We start from the raw sequence: 6,649 nt of genomic DNA on the forward strand, positions 1-6,649 counted from the left end.
AATGTCGTGAGTGTAGTTTTGAGCACCACAAGTTTGTTTTTACGGGTACCGTAAATTTTATTTAAATTTTACGGTACCCGTAAACACAAACTTGTGGTGCTCAAAACTACACACACGACATTTTTTTTTAATTTTTTTTTTACAAATGTGTTTATAATACACGCATCTACGTTTATGAAAAAAATTTTTGGTCCAACTCGCCCCATACGGTGTAGTTCTCATGGTTCTTACAACTGGAGGTGGTTTTCATTTTAGCGGTCCCCTATATATATATATATATATATATATATATATATATATATATATAGGGAGCCGCTAATATGAAAACCACCTCCAGTTGTAAGAACCGCGAGAACCACTCTCAACCAATCAGATTATGTCAACATAAAGGGTGTTTTAGTCATTTACTCCAAATGTCAAATCCCCTTTCTCTCTCTATTTAGCGGTCCCATATATATATATATATATATATATATATATATATATATATATATATATATATATATATATATATATATATATATATATATATATATATATATATATATATATATAGGGGGCTGCTAGAATGAGAACCACCCCGAGTTGTAAGAACCGCGAGAACTACACCCCACGGAGCGCCGTTCGCCGTGATTTTTTTTTTACAAGTAGATGTGTGCATTATAAACACGACCGTAAAAAATCACGGCGAACGGCGCTCCGTGGGGTGTACTTTTTTACACCTCAAGTTTGGTGTTTTTTAATTTTTTTTCTTTTTTCTTTTTTTTTTCACCAAACTTGAGGTGTAAAAAAGTACACCCCACGGAGCGCCGTTCGCCGTGATTTTTTACGGCCGTGTTTATAATGCACACATCTACTTGTAAAAAAAAAATCGCGGCGAACGGCGCTCCGTGGGGTGTAGTTCTCGCGGTTCTTACAACTCGAGGTGGTTCTCATTCTAGCGACATTAAATAGAGAGAGAAAAGGGATTTGACATTTGGAGTAACTGACTAAAACACCCTTTATGTTGACATAATCTGACTGGTTGAGAGTGGTTCTCGCGGTTCTTACAACTGGAGGTGGTTTTCATTTTAGCGGCTCCCTATATATATATATATATATATATATATATATATATATAGGGAGCCGCTAAAATGAAAACCACCTCCAGTTGTAAGAACCGCGAGAACCACTCTCAACCAGTCAGATTATGTCAACATAAAGGGTGTTTTAGTCAGTTACTCCAAATGTCAAATCCCCTTTCTCTCTCTATTTAATGTCGCCTGACATTTTAAAATCTCTAAAAAAATCTCTCTCTCATCAAACCAGTCATTTACCCCATTAGCATTCTGTTCTATATTTGTGTTTCCAATGTTGGTAAATGGAATTCAACCCCTGGAGTATAAACTTTGAAGGTAAGCAAACAATCTCCAGAGAGATTCGATGAGAGAGAAGGGAAACCGGAGAAGGAGTTCGAAGAGAGAGAGAAAGATGGCAGAGGCCAGTGGCGATTCCCGGCGACGGGCGCCGCCGTGAGCGATGACGATGATGATGATCGGTGATGATGACAGACGATAACGATGATGATCATCATCATCTCACTTGGTGGTGGGGAGGTGTTGTTGGGGAAGACGTTGGTGGGAGGTGGCGGAAGACGGTGATGGGGATGGGGATGGTGGAGCTAAAAAAACCCAGATGCAAAAATTTAAATCAGTCGACAACCCTGAAACTCAGTTGTGTTACTTCTTTTCATCTCATGATTCTCACTTCTTTTCAGGAGATTTAACCAAAAGTTAAAGTTTTTTAATTTGGGTTTCGTGATTTTTACTAATCCTTTGTCAAAATTCTTGAAACTCCACTTTCTTTTTCTTGATTTAACTTTGCCCAATTGGTAAAATCACACATCCAATGTGAGGTTTTTGCATCTGGGTTTTCTTGATTTCACCTTGTGTTTTCAAGATTCTTGAAAGCTCACTTTCTTTTTCTTGATTCTGCCCATTTGTTAAAATCACACACAAAATGTGAAGTTTTTGCATCTGGGTTTCTTGATTTGTGATTTGAAATCAATCTTTACAAAAAAAAAATTTGCATTTTTCTTGAAAACCTACTTTCTTTTTCTTGATTTTGCTCATTTGGTAAAATGACTAAAATCACAAACCCAATGTGAAATTTTTGCATCTGGGGTGGTTGTTGGGGAAGACGTTTGTCGACTGTTTACAGGTGCCCGGTGGTGCCGATGGTGCCCATTGGTGCCAAGGTTTTTTGAACTTTTTAGTTTGATTTGTGTTTTTTATATTGGTCGATTAAAGTGTGGTTTTGGATTTGTGTTTTCGAGATACACTTTTTTGATGTTGTTTTCCCCCTAGTCGATGATGATAACGATATATCTGAGACACCTTCCGAGTGTGCGATTTCTGGGTGCATTCGTTTTTGCGTAAAAAAGTTTTTGTAAAAAAAAGTTAACCCGTAAACTTTTTAACGTAAAACGTAAAAAGTTTTATGTAAAACGTAAAACGTAAAAAGTTTTACGTAAAACGTAAAAAGTTTTACGTAAAACGTAAAAAGTTTTACGTAAAACGTAAAATGTAAATTTTTTTAAGTAAAACGTAAAAAGTTTTACGTAAAACGTAAAACGTAAAAATTTTAACGTAAAAAGTGTAAAAAACGGCGCGTCAAAAAAACGTGTAAAAAACGGCGCGTTAAAATTACGGCGCTTGAAAAAAACGGCGTGTAAAAAACGACTCGTTAAAAAAACGACGATTGAAAAAGCCCGGCATGCAAAAATCGGTGCGTAAAAAGTAAAAACGTTAACGTAAAAACATAAAAAGTATAAAAAATCTTTTTTAAAAAATCTGAATTTAAAAATGTTTTCAATAAAAAGAATTATGTTTAAACAATAAAAACTAATATAATAATATAAAAAACTAATAGGTAAAGGATCCTGTAAAAGTACCCAAAGTGTGAGAAGTGTAAGAAATAATCTGGTGTTGACATGTGTCCATCAATTATATTAATGAATAAGGGTAATAATGTAATTTACTCCTAATGGTAGTTAAAGTCAATTAAAGGAAATGAGATCATGTGTTAACTATTTTAGGAGAAATTTTAGGAAACATATTTGTTTTTACGATTTTATACATCTGATTGTTTTATCTTCTTCATCATCTTTTAATCGCAACATGAACAATGTATCCAGATGTTTAAAACACCACGCCATGAACAATGTCTCCAGATGTTTAAAACACCACGTCATGAACAATGTCTCCAGATAAACCACCATGACTTGAATCATAGTCATGGTGTTTTAAAATCTGGGAATGTTTTGTATTGATTGTCCAGATGTTAATACACCATGGATGTAATCATAATACAATGTTTTTTGGATTCCAGATAAAACACCATGACTTGAATCATAGTCAATGTCTCCAGATGTTTAAAATACCACGCCATGAACAATGTCTCCAGATGTTTAAAACACCACGCCATGAACAATGTCTCCAGATGTTTAAAACACCACGCCATGAACAATGTCTCCAGATAAAACACCATGACTTGAATCATAGTCATGGTGTTTTAAAATCTGGGAATGTTTTGTATTGATTGTCCAGATGTTAAAACACCATGGATGTAATCACAATACAATGTTTTCTGGATTCCAGATAAAACACCATGACTTGAATCATAGTCAATTTATCCAGATTTTTTAAAACACCACGCCATGAATCTACTTACAGTTCTTCTAAACGTGAAACACCACGCCTTGAATCTTATATAAAACAAAAAGGCTTCTGATTTAGATCTTGGTCATTAATTCCGATATTTAAGGAAAAAGGAGTGAATGTAGGTGTTTTTGGTTGTGTAGGATACGGTTACCATATTTGAAACATTGAAAAAAACACTATTGCCCTTCAATTCTACATAAGGTCCCTCTAATTAAAACACAATTTACATTTTTATACCCTATTGATCTCAACCATTAGATCAAATATCCAATAGTTTAAAACACTTTTTACCCTTCTCACATTTTAAACACTTTTTACCATATCCCTACCCAAAACTAATAAAAAACAATAAAGACAAAATAGAGTTATTTTACTAAATTACCCTTTTGAATTAAAATATTAAAAAAATAATAAGACAAAAAAATATTTAATATTATTTTTTGTTACTTTTAATCTCATCCATTGATTTTGAAGATCTAATGGCTAGGAACTGGTTCTCACGGTTCTTACAACTGGAGGTGGTTTTCATTTTAGCGGTCCCCTATATATATATATATATATATATATATATATATATATATATATATATAGGGCCATGATCATTTCAGAACCATAAATATTTACAGAACTTGCAGAACTCCTAATAAACAATCTTTTTATTTATATATTTTTATGTTTAGGATAATTTTATTATTTATTATGTGTATTTTTACGATTACATACATGTTAAGAATAATTTTATTATTTTTTATATGTACTTTTATAATTACACATATGTAAACTAGTTTTTTTACATATATGTAATTAGTTATGACACGTATATATAATTTTGATAATTAAACATATGTAAACTACTTTTAACATGTATGTAATCAAAGAATTACATATAATAGATGATAAAAAGATTCTAAATACAAAAACTTATATATAAAATGATTGTTTATTAGGAGTTCTGAAAGTTCTGTAGTTATTCTAAATACAAAAACTTATATATATATATATATATATATATATACATATATAACAAACTAGAAAACAAATCTAAGCTCGTTGCGCCGTGGCCAACGAAATTATCGTGTAATTGATAAGATTTACAAACTTTAGTTATGATTAACCTTATCATACTTCGTTTCTCATCTAAATCCGAGTAACTACTATAACTACAATGATATACTATATTAATAAAGCCAAGTTGATAACGAATAACTCCAATAGTTGTTTTGTTTGACAAGCTAAAGTCCCAAAACGCTACAAATAATACATTTAAAGTATCTATATACTCTATACATATTATAATATGTATAGATATAAACATTAACATATAAATAGCAAAATAAAATATAAATAACCACTACAAGAACATGTACCATCAAAACGGCAAAACCACATGTTGAAAAAGCAAAACTAACGTGTTTATCTATCTAATTAACAATTTTAGCAGCTGTTTGCATGTGCTCTTCTATATCCATATTTTATTAAATAATTAAATAAACTTATAAATGCATTTTATTTTCCCAAAAATGTTATAAGTTAACAAACACTTACAAATATCCACTGAAAGGTTGTCGCCATGCAACCCATTTCCATTTTGTATAACTTTTATTTTAATATTTTTTGTAATAATATAAAGAAATATATATTATATGTAGAACGTCTCTCATCAAAGCCAAACTAGATTTGCTTTTGTGTTTCTTCAAATTACTTTATTGTCTATTGCTAAATCGTTTCAAAGGCAACAATGTTTTTTGTCGACTCGATTGTTTTGTTTCGGGTTTGAAACTTGGAGTTAACCATTTTGATTCAGATTAGGCTGATTTTTTTTTGTCGTTTCAAAGCCCGTACCTAAGTGCAATCGAGATTTATGTGGCTCAGAGTCAGGGGCGGACCCAATGTACAATGGGCTGTAGCACGGGCTACGGCTCAACCCCGTATTCGTATTCGCAGTGTAATTTTATTTCGGTTTTATACATAGCATACCCAAAAACATATACGAGGATACCTCTAAGAGAACATTATGAAACTTGATATTATTAATCAAGCCCAAAACCTGTCTAGTAACAAAGCCCAAATTATAATTAGTTTTATGAGAATTAAGCCCAAATTGTAATAACTAATAAAGCTCATATAATAAAATAAGTGATCTTGCGCGCAGTGGCGGACTATGATTTTTTTCCAATATGGTCCATTTTTTCAGTGTTCAAAATTTTCATAACAAAATGTTAAAATTTTCGGGTCGGGTCATAACGAGGTTTGAATTAGATTTAAAAAAAAGGAAAAATAAGTTATACAAGGATTGAACCCATGACCTCTTGTTGGTAAAGAGGAGTGTTTACCACTACACTAGCCTTTCTTTTCTTTCTATGGTGTCCATCAAATTGTAGGGTCCTTATAAAATTTAATATACCGGATCTACTAATTTTTTTAAAAAACATTGGCGTCCGGGGACCCCGACCCGCTCTATGTGGGTCCGCCCCTGCTTGCGCGTCTTATGATTGAAATGGGAGTACATAGTTCTTGACCTTTGGTTTATCGGGTAGTGAAGCTAGCTTTGGTTTTACCGGTTGCAACCGCAACCGTTGAAAGATGTTTTTCGAAATTGAAGATTATCAAGACGGATTTACGCAATCGAACGGGCCCGCAATTCTTGAACAATGTCATGTTTGTGTGGTCAAAATGATTTTTTTTCATAAAGTAAAAGGCGACGATGTGATAGAACGATTTCAAGCTATGAAAAACAGAAGAGGCCAAATCTATTAGGTATTTGTTTACTTTATTTATTTATTGTCTTTTTTTAATATTGTATGATTGCACGGTAAAAAAAATTGGGATACCCCTGATTTAATGGGCTAGTTCCGCCACTGCTCAGAGTCCATGAAAATCATGTCTGCAAAGCAGATTGCAGATAAATACCCACCATCCATCCATCAGCCTTGCCACGCCATCCTCGT

The sequence above is a fragment of the Helianthus annuus genome, chromosome 7, assembly GCF_002127325.2.
Source record: "Helianthus annuus cultivar XRQ/B chromosome 7, HanXRQr2.0-SUNRISE, whole genome shotgun sequence".
In the NCBI taxonomy this organism is placed as follows: domain Eukaryota; kingdom Viridiplantae; phylum Streptophyta; class Magnoliopsida; order Asterales; family Asteraceae; genus Helianthus; species Helianthus annuus.